This window comes from Gracilinanus agilis, chromosome 4, assembly GCF_016433145.1.
Source record: "Gracilinanus agilis isolate LMUSP501 chromosome 4, AgileGrace, whole genome shotgun sequence".
In the NCBI taxonomy this organism is placed as follows: Eukaryota; Metazoa; Chordata; class Mammalia; order Didelphimorphia; family Didelphidae; genus Gracilinanus; species Gracilinanus agilis.
In genome coordinates, this window is record NC_058133.1 from 55,885,341 (window position 1) to 55,897,033 (window position 11,693).

The following is an 11,693-nucleotide window of genomic DNA, read 5'->3' on the forward strand; positions in this document are numbered from 1 at the left end:
AAGAATAAAAAATAAGTTATACTTCTCTTGATGGATAAACAGCTTTGGATATCTTCAGCAGAGTAAATCCTTCAAAAACTCTGGTGTGAGATGGATTTCCACTTGGCTTGACTGTAGTCTTCAAAGGAAAATGCATTCATATTCTTTGAAGCAATTCAGTCACTATAAAATCAGGATTGTGAATAAGGGGTCAATGGCATATTAAGAACAATAAAATGAAGGTTACCAGAAATATTATTTTCCACAAATAAAAGGAACAATAACAATAATATACTGCATTTGCAAAGTGATGTGTTTTCAGTGTTTTCATAGGCATGTGATACTCATAATAGCCCTGAGAGGTAGAAAATCAAGTGTTTTCATCCTTACTTTCTAGATGGGAAAACTGAAAGTTATGAAGGTCAAACTGGTGATTTGTAAGGGATGACATAGTAGTGACAGATCTAGGCTCTGTCTCTTGTCTGTAGAACTTGAAACCCTTGGCTTCTCAGAGAACTGGATATATGGGGTGGGCAGAGAAGGAGGCTAGAGGTGTCTCCCAGAGAAGAAGAGACTTCGGAAGTCACAGACGTAATATCCATATCTGCCCTGGGGTTTATCTCCATCTGATTTGGAATCAACCAACCCTGAAACTAAGAATTCAACAAAATCAAGCATCATTGATTTGGTGCCTCCTCTGTTCCAAAGAGCAAAGCCAAGCCTTGTGATTCCAAATCTAGTGCTTTGTAAACTACAAAATGATGCCTACGGCAAATAAGGCCATTTTGAGAATGCCATACCTTCTAGAGGCTTCTCTAGACACTGAAGAGAGATTTGATCAGTCAGAGCTTTTTTTTTTCTTTTCTTTTTTTTAGCACTTACTATGCGCTTAGTACTTAACCCAGGAATCTACCCATTGGTGCTCACTGTGCTGAGATATAAAGAATACTAGACCTAAAGTGGAAGACTTAAATTTGAATCTTACTTCATATATATAGAAGCTATGAGATCATGGGAAAATCATGAAAGGGCTCAAACCCTCAGTTTCCTCATCTGCAAAATGGGAATAACATTTCCACCACTCCCCTTTACTGGCTTGTTGGGGGAAAAAGTTTTATGAAAACCTTTGAGTCCCTATACAAATATGAATTATTATCTCTCTGGCCCTTAATTTCTTCATTTATAAAATGGAGGTCTTGAATAAATGATTACTAAGGCCTTAGAGTCAGTCGTAGAAGTCTGAAACTATCTTGATTTTCATTGGGAAATGATTAAATAACTGCATAATACAGGGTAAAAGGAACACACACTTTCCTGGTCCCAAGGCCAGCTCTCTATCCACTATGCTACATGGCCTTTTCTTTGTTTCATTTAAGTGGGGTATCCCAAATATCAGAGTCTTCCAGAGGGAAATATGATACCAAAGGACAGTAGTGTCAAACTCAAATAGAAATGGGCCATTAGTCTATATAGAGAGATCCCTGTTGGTCACACATTGTCTTAGTTTTAAAATGTTATTTGTGTTTTATTGTGTTTTAATTTGTTTTGTTAAATATTTTTCAGTAGACTTATGAGAAAGAACACTATTCACATCCAGAGAAAGAAAGGGAGCAGAAACATAGAAAAAAAAAAACAACTGCTTGATCAGATGGTTCGATGGGGATGTGATTGGGGATGTAGACTCTAAAAGAGCACCATAGTGCAAATATCAATGATATTGAAAAAGGTCTTGATCAATGACACATGTAAAACCTAGTGGAATTGAGTGTTGACTATGGGAGGGGAGTGGGAGGAGAGGAGGGAAAGGACATGATTCATGTTACTATGGAAAAAAATGTCATAAATGTATTAATTAAATAAACTTAAAAATATATTTCCCAGTAACATTTTAATCTGGTTCCTGCCTCACTTGGGAGGGTCATGGACTTAAATTTGGCCTGTGTGATACTTCTGCCTTAGAAGGTAGTGAGTGAATTCTGCTTTACTGGGGGTGGGGGTGGAGAGAGGGAAGAGAGAGAGAGAGAGAGACATAAAAGCAGAGACCAGATGCCCATTGGGGGCAGGAGAGGTATGTTTTAAAGGGAATTCTTATAAAAGCAGTGTGGTATACTGGATGGTAATAGACAGGGTGGTGTGGTGGACAGGAGGATGAATTCTGAGATGAGAAAAACCTGGGTTCAAATCCTGTTATTAATGCTTTGCAGTTCTATGACTTTGGCCTCCCATTTCAACCTTTATTTGCTTTACTAAATTTAAAGAACTATATAAATGTGAACTATTGTTACTGGTTAGTTCTAGGATGGACCCAAGTCAAGTCAACAAGTATTTATTACACCTTACCATGAGCCAAGCCTTATGTTAACCCCTGGGAATATGAACCAAAAAATAATCCCTCTCCTTAGGGGGGAAACAACCTATCAAAGGAAGCCAGATTGTGGAAGGACAAGAAATGAAGGTCCCCAGGACAAGGAAATGTAGAGAAATTCTGGGAGGAAAGTAACTTGTAGAGCTGGAAGCTTCTTAAGTGCCAGGACTGGCTTGTGCCTTTGTATCTTCAGGCTTTATTCAGCACAGTGCCTGACATTTAGTAGGTGTTTAATAAATGCAAGTTAATGGTTTTACTAATTAAATGATCAATAAGGTTTCCTCAAGACCATAGATTTTCTGATAAAGCCTAGAAAAAAAGAGGCTGAAGAAAAGTTTTAGCAATGGTCTTCAGATAAATTACCTAACAGAAAATTCTGGGAGAGAGGGAGCACAAGATGAGAAGGAATAAATTCTAGAAGGAAGATTTATTTGATATTTCAATAAATAATTTCTGATATTGTCTTCTGATCTGGAGATCTTTTGTTAAAGGCTAAATGTGCAGCTCTCTGAGGGGGGGGAGCATGGATGCTCCCTGGAAACAGGGGAAGAGACTATCCCTTGTAGTCTTGTTTATGCATCTTCATTTGTGGTTCCATTAATTCACCTCAAGAACATTGTACAGGGCACTGTCCTTTAAATGTGCAGGTGCTATTAATGGTGTTTACAAGTCAGGTAGTTCAGCTGAAGGCTTATGTTTTTTTCACATTATGCCTGTTGCTATGTTCCCACTGCCAGCAGCAGGGACTATGGTCTTGGGCAACAACAACAGAGTATGTCACTTCATGTGTTTCTATCTTTGGTTATGTATAGAGTGTTCAGGGAAGAGTAGCACCTCCAGTGTGAGAGCTTGCTGAGCCCTTTTCTAGAGTTGCTCCTGCATCATTGATGTCCACCTTTTATCTAACTCTCACTGATGGCTCCAAGAAGCTGTAGCATGCACAGTGGTAACACCCCAGTAAACTACTCTGGTTAAACCAGGTTAAGAGTAACACAGAGACCTCAAAACCATTGGAGAGTGAGGGTGGGTGTCTACCCCAAGCATGCGAAGACTTCCCTGGGTAGAATGGGTAGATGAAAACAATCTGCTCCAATTGCCATGAAGGTGGCTGACTTAGGCGCCATGGAACTTTTAGATCTTGGTTGGACCTCAAAGACACAAAGTTTATCCATTCCATCCCACGTCATCACTAGTCATCTTGACTTTTGTCCTGCCACTGAACTTTGATGAATGAAAGAGAGAGTGAAGCCTGTGACTTTGTGCAATCCTGCCTCATTTAAATCCATTTCATTGACAAGTCAGCATAATCACCCATGATGTTATTTGTCATCTTCAAAAATGAGGGATGAATAACAGCAGAATAAATAACATCATTGGCCATACGAGATGGTGGTGTATCCTTCATCCTTTCCATGCAGACATACCAGAGGACCTGGCTTTAATAATTTACAAGTAAATAAATAAATTTAAATTAAAAAAATAAAACAAAAGTCTTTGGGGAGTGAGAAAATCTATATATTGATATCTCTTTTCCCCTTCAGCTGTATTCTCATTATGTAGAGCACTTTGGTACTCATACTAATAAAGTCATGAATTGGTACCCTTTTTGAATTTTGTTGTTTATTCTCTGTTCTCTTACCCTGGAAAGTGATATATGCAAGCCCTTGATCATAAGAAATTGAACATGGTTGGCCCAGAGACAGTCTATCATCCCTCTTATACAGACACATAAATATGCCCTATTGATGGTGGCTCAGCAATATCATTTTCACATATTAAAGATATGATATATCACCATATAATCAATTCATTCTCATCTTTTCCATAGAGCTCAAATAGAAATGATCCTAGGACTGGTCACTATCCTATTACCATTATCATTCTTAAATACTTATAGTCTTTTAAATTTCAATTCTTTCACATTTACTATTCTGTGGACTATTCATACAAGTGAAAAAAAAATGACTCCTTTTTGTAACTGAATACAGCATTGGGATTTTAGCTCAGTCTCTGAAGGCTCTCTGAGAGCATCCTCAAGACAATTCAAGTAGCAAAAGGATAATGGATATGATAAATATGCTTTCTCTTCCCACATCATTTTCATAGCATCACAGCATGATATGCTAGAAGCCACTGAGTCTAATTCCTTTATTTTACAGATGAGGAATATAAAGCCTAGATTAGTAAAATGAATTGCCCAACATCACACAGATTAAAAGTTTGTTGGTGCTCAGTCATTTCTTGTACTCTCTGACTCTTTGTAATCCCCTTTAGGGTTTTTTTGTTAAAGATACTGGAGTGGTTTGCCATTTCCTTCTCCAGTTCATTTTATAGGTGAGGAAACTGAGGCAAACAAGCTTAAGCTACTTGCCCAGGATCACACTGCCACTAAGTACCTGAGACTAGATTTGAACTCAAGAAGACAAGTCTTCCTGACTCCAGATCTAGCATTCTATCCATTGTGTTATCTACTTGTCCTGTGCTAAAAGCTACAGAGCCAGAATTACGATCCAGGTTCTCAGATTCCAAATTCTAGACCCTTTCCATTGTATCCTACTTCATCTCCATAAACTGTCTATAATTTAAAGACATTTCATTCCACATGATTTGGAAATTATAAATATTAAATTTAGTGAGATTGCCTTAAAAAGTCATTCTACTTTCAAGAATTGTTGAGGAATGGTTTCATCTATGATAATGCTTCAGTTCTGATAGAGTGTACTTGTTGAATTTTCAAGGATATTTGAAAATCTAAACTTGTAGTTTTGAGATTTGTGGTTTACAAAGGTTAGCAACCTATATTATTATTAATACTATAATAATCTTATTCTCATCTATTTAAATGAAGTTTAGGTATGTGAAGAGTGAAACAAACTTGCTTTGTCTATCAATCAGCAACTTTTAAGTTAATCAGTCAAAAACTTAAGTACCCCTACTTAGTACCTTACCAGTCACTAAGTATGAAAGTTCACAAGTCACTTGCTAGAGTGGGTGACAACTCCAGAGGCCACCCCCCACCCCAGGGCAGTGCTAGGCAAATTGAAAGACTATGATTGGTTCCCATAAAGTGGGGAAGGGACAGGAAGTGACATGGAAAAAGGTCTATAAAAAGGCCTGGGCTTCCTGTCCAAGGGACTTCTCCTTGAGGCTTGTCCTTGGGAGTTCTTCTTTGGTGTCTCTGCTTCATGGATCTTCTCTTTTGGACTTCTTTGGAGGATGGCTCCTTGGGGCTTTTGGACTTCAACTTCAACTTGGAGCTTTGGGCCTTTCCACTGGAGTTTTCAACTTTGGGACTTCAACTTTGGAACTTTTTGGAGTTGGGGACTTTCTTGTTGGGTTCACTGCTACTGCCTCTGTGAGCTTAGCACATGAGGGTTTTTCTGCATTGGGACCTTGCTGGATCCTGTCTGGCTTGCTGGTGAGTGACCAGGATTCCCATGTGGAGATTGAAACTTTGTTGGGGAGCGAGCTTCATTTCACCTGATCAGCATTTAGGGTAGGTTAGGCAGTCTTCTTACTTCTTTCCCTTCCACATTTCCCTCTTTTTACTAATATTCCAATTAAACAAAATTGTTAAAAGCTGCTAATAATTCTCCTGCCTTAAGGGATAATAATCAGCAACCACTTTTTATAACTCTCTTATTTAGTTAAAAACACCAATTTCACCATTACAGGTAGAAAACAGTCATGGACAAATTATTATCTTCCTTTTTTAATATTTAATGTTCTAAAGAATATTTCATGGATGGATAAAATTATTTCTTTTTTTATTTGAATAAAGTTATTAAGATGTCAGCTCATCTTCCCTAGGCTCACTGAAAGTACAACCTTAGTAGCAGATAAAACAGTGAAAGATGGCATATGCCTCTTCCAGTTCCCACATATTGTTGATCTCCTCTGTGAGATCTTGAAAGTTTTTCAGTCCATGTAGTTGGGAGATTATGCATCTTTGGCACATAGACAAAAAACAAAAACAAAAACAAAATGTAGTCCTAAAGTTTGGATGGAGCAGTAAGAGTCTACACAATCATGGGCAACAGATTGAGTCATGATAAATGGTCTGCTTCCAGGTCATTTCACTGTTTGATTTCCTCAAGATATTTTGAGGTTTATAGTTGAAGTCATGGGAATTTATTATATCCATGAAAGATAGTGAGCCTCTTATGGATATTTCTAGTAGTGGTAACCATAGTAAGAACTTACATATATGTAATTTTTAAGGCTATCAAAAAATTTCAGTAAATCTTGGCTCTGTAACAAGAGAGCTCAAATATCCTACAGCTTATAAATAGTATATCTGTATCTCAAACATAAACCCAGTGTCTCTAAGCCATGATACTGCCGATTTCCTCATCCTACATTGCTGGGATCCTTCCTGTCAGTGAGGAAAGGGATCTGATAAATTCATTTACTCCTAGGTGGTAGGGAAATAATCAACTATCCTTTTCAGAGTACTTATATTTGAATAGGATCTCAGAGAAGGACAGTATTAACACAAAGGAAGGACCTTCTAATGGTAGAAAATATGGATGGAAACAAAGAGAAAAAAGATGTTAGTTCTCTGAAGTAGAGAATTAAGAACCTTAGTCTCAAGTTCCTCATCTGTGAAATGACAGTAATAATATCTGTAGTAGTTACTCTATGCCTTGAGATAATTTGGACAAAGCCTTTTGTAAATCTCAAGGAGCTATATGAATGTCAGTTAAGACTATTACTAAAGAAAGTCTGAAGTGTCTTGAGGGATACTCACAGAAAAAGGGGAGGAGGGGAAAGGGCACAGTGCATTGTGAATGAACATCTCTGGGTTAGCACTCTGGCAGTGTGAGGGCAAATTTTGAGTCCATCCTGATCTATGTGCAGAATTAGAAAGGCACTGGGTCATAAATCAGAGAAGCCTGCATTACATTCCGACTCTGTTCTAGTCTGCATAGACTGCCTTATTCCATCATGGGAATGCTCTCCCTCCTAATAAGACTAACTTCTTTTAAGGTTCAAACTTTTTATTTGAGGTCTTTCCTAATTGTTCATTGCTAGTTTTATTTATTTTGGTGATTACAGGGTAGAAAGAGAAACCTACTCATTTGGTATGGACCCACACTGCTCATGGACAATAAACAGAGTCGATAAAAAGAACAAGTGAAGGGAAGTAGCCTGGACTGCTTTTGAAGAGTTCATTGATGGCTTGCTCAACTTCTTTTTCTGAGATGGGATTATTTAAGTATTCTATTTCCTCTTTTGTTAATCTGGGCAATTAATAGTTTTGTAAATATTCACTGGACTGCTTTTGAAAAATATTGTTTATATATAAATACATGAACAAATGAATTAATTAATTAATGAACAATTAAATAAATGAATAGAAAATTATGAAGTGTTCATTTATTTAATTGTTCATTGTTCATGACAACTCAAGCTTTTCTCTAAAATAGAAACTCTTCTTTTGAATATCATTTTTCCAGTGACTTTTTATGTTTGTGAGGAAGCTACAACACATCAACAATCATGAATTATATAAATTATTGAAAGAATCAGTATAAGCAGGGGTGTGGTTTAACTACCAGCATTCTAGAAAAATAAAAAGGTACAGAGACACATTTCTAAGGTTAATCTTCCTTAAAATTCCTATTAAATTTCTATTAAAATTTGTCCAATACTTCCTTAATTTAGATATCAAAAACAATTGAGCTCAGATTTATAATGTTTTCCAAAGCATAAATGCTCACACTAGATATTTAACAATCTGGTCTTATAATAAGCACACCCCTGAGTATAAAAGGTCATCAACAGAGACAAGTATATATGAACAAGAAGATGAACCAGTCATATGACAAAAGCAAGGAATGTATGATGGATAGTCTTTGCACTTTATGGTATGTATTTGATGTCAAGAGAAGAAGAATGACCCAATGTCTTTGGGTGGATCCCTGTGAAAGATTAATGAGAATATATGTCTAGAGTCACAGGCTGAGAGAGAATGGATGAGTTGGGGTATGAATCACTGGAGAGAAGACCCATAGATCTATGGAAAAGGGAAGGGGCTTCATCTTACAGTAGTAGCCCTCTCAGCTGCTACCAAAGAGCTTTGCACAGATCCATTTTAACGTTTCACAACATCTACCATAGATAAAAGAATCAAAACAAAATAAACAAAAACAAAAAGCAATGTTATTATCTGGTAGCCAGCCTTCTAGTAATGACCCTTTCTGAATTTAGATAGATTGATTCTCAATAACAGTTGCCCAGTGCCTCACTAAATCCAAATCCAAAGTCTTTTCCAATGGTCAGGACTTCTAAAATTTGGGCTTTATTGTGACATAGCTTTTTAGAACTCAAGGCTATCTCCATGCAACAATGAAGCATCAGCAGAAGACTTTAATGGAGTTTTTACACACTTGAAACATCTAATATATCTTAATTGAATAAATGGATGACTTTTTAGTAGTGATATTTTCCTTTGATATCAGGGGAAGTTCTTGGCATGTAAGATATATGCAGGAAAGGACCAAAATGCAAAAGAATTGCTTCATTTAATTAAATGTGACACTCTGAAACAATTGCCAGGTAGCTTCTTCCCTTATTAAGATAAATCCATTTGTGTTAACTACAAGTAAGTTGGGCTTTGATGACCCCTTGAATTCACCTCTAGCTATAGATTTATGTTGCAGTGGTTTTTGTTTTTGTTTTTGTTTTTGTTTTCAGATTCTTCACATAATCTACTTCATGGAATTTGGTTGTAATATCTTCTTTCTTTGAGATATGTCCTGCTAACTGCTTTTGTGGGTACCACAGTAAAAGCAATTAGAGACCCAAAAAGAAAATTCTCATCATCAAAGTCCTTGGCACTATCAAATAAGGTCAAGCTTTTGTCCTTCTATTTTAGAGTTGTTACTAAAACAGAAAGTAAGTATTTTTTTTTTAAATAGCAGCATTTTTAAAAATAGAAACTGCAAACAAAACTAATGTCATCAAATGGAGAATATATAAATGCCGTTTGGTATGTGAAGATGTTTTTGAATGTGATATATGAAGATATGAAGAGTATTTCTACACCATACGAAATGTGGATATGAAAAATACAGAGAAGCAGAGGAAGACATATTGACTAGTACAAAAATGAAAGCAGAATCAGCAAAACAATATACATAATGATTATGACAATTTGCACGAAAAAGAACAATGAAATTAAAATAAAATTAAGATCTGCATAATTATAGTAATAAAACTTATTCACAAAGAGAAAAGAAAATATACCTCCCTTTTCTACAGAGATCAGAGAATACAGGTATGAAATATTGCATATACTGCCAGTTCGGGCTGTTATGGTATTTTGTGAAAAGGCACCCTGAAGTTACAGTGCAGTAAGTTCTCTCTGAAGATGGGGAGAGGGGAAGAATGCAACATTCAGGAAAAGATCTTTTTATTCATGGAAATTCTTTAAGGGAGAAGCATTAACAACTGCTTTGCTGCTGTATCCTAAGTGCCATGGTACATTTCTGTATGATTTGTGGCAGAAATTTTCTCTATGTGTTTTCCCCCCTTAGAATGTGAGATCTTTGAGAGTGGGAATTGTCTTATTGTTCATTTTGTCTCCCCAGATCTTAATACAGTGCTATGCACAAAATCAGTACTGAATACATGTTTTTACTTTCATTCATTCATTCATTCATTTTCTTGGCAAAGATTCTGGAGTAGTTTGCCAATCCTGCTCCAGCATTTTTTTACAGATGAGCAAACTGAGGTAAAAAGAGTTACATGACTTGTCCAGGGTTATCTGGGACCAGATTTGAACTCAAAAAAGGAAGTGTTCCTGACTTCAGGATTGGCAGTCTATCCAGTATTCTACCTTGCTGCCTTTAAACCAAAGTTCCTATCAGCAGTTGGGGGTTTTACCTGGGAAGAACTTTTATTCATTGATTGGCAAGAACGAAGCCCACCTCTGGGTGATTTATAGATTTCTTGCTTCCACTTTAGACTTGTATTCTCATACACATTCAATTCAAAGCTGGCATAGGGAAAAGTGATTTTCCTGAAGGTGTTAAGAGTTTAATTTCCACTGCTTGTTGTCACCTGGTGGATATTTCCCAGAGGCATATAGGAAATGGTGTATGTAAGCTGTAGCACAGCAGGAACAGAAAAGCCAATAGTGAAAATACCAGAAAAGGAATTTTTTATAATACAAATATAGTAATTATAATGGCTACCATTTGTAAACACTCTAAGGTTTGCAAAGTACTCTCTCTACATTTGATCCTCATGAATTAACTCTTTTTTTTATATACTCTTTTTTTTTTATCTTGATAAGGCATTATACTAGGAATAGCTATCATTTATAGAACATTGTAAGGGGAAAAGGGGGAGGAATATTCCATATCTGTGATTTCAAGGATCTACAAAATGCTCCATGTGGATACATGAGGGTTCCGGGTTAAGATGGCGGCAGAGTAAGAAGCAGCTCTTAACCTCTCCTGACCGAAACACACAAAACTCCTCAAGGGGACATAAAAACAAGTCCAGACGAACGGAGGAACCCCACAACAGGGCACAGCGTGGAAGGTACGTGGAATTGAGACAGTTCCAGGCTAAAAAGGGCTCTCACTCAATCGCAAGCTGAGCAACCGCCCCACCCCCAACCCCTCCACACTCACCTATAGCTCCGAACCCAGCTAAAAAGAAATAGAGCAAGTTTGGGGCACCCATCGAGTCATCGGCAGCTCCGGGACCTGTGCCTGAGAGCAGCAAGACTTAGGACCCCATTAAGTCAAGAACGCACGCGAAATCTGAGCGCGCGAGAGCAGAGAGTGGACGCTGGGCGCGCGCCCGCTGAGCAGAGGCGTGGGTGCCAGCTGAGCAGAAGCGTGGGTGGAGGCAAACACAGCCAGGAACTAAAGCCTAAGTGGGGAACCAGTGCAGACGGGTATACGACTGTGGAAGCAGCGCCCTGAGACTTGTAAAGAAACCTCCTGCAGAGGATCAAGCAAGGGAATCCACCAGGGGGCTTGACCTTGGAAAAAACTAGAACTCAGACCTCAGGAGCCAATAGATCTCAGACAGACACAGAGAGCGAGGATAAACCTGAGAAGCTGCTGGGCTAATGATGGCTAATCAGTTACAGGAAATTCAGAAGAGAAAGAATAATAACAAAAAAAAGAAGTCTTTAACACTCAACAGCTTCTACACAGAGAAAATCCAGACAACCGAGCAAACAGAGGAGGAGAACAAACAACCATCCAGACCCTCCCCAAATAAGGAAAACTCCTCACAAGCTATGGAAGAGTTCAAATCTGAGATTCTGAGGAAAATGGAAGAGATCTGGCAAGAAAATAACAGTTTAAAAGGTAGAATCTTGCAA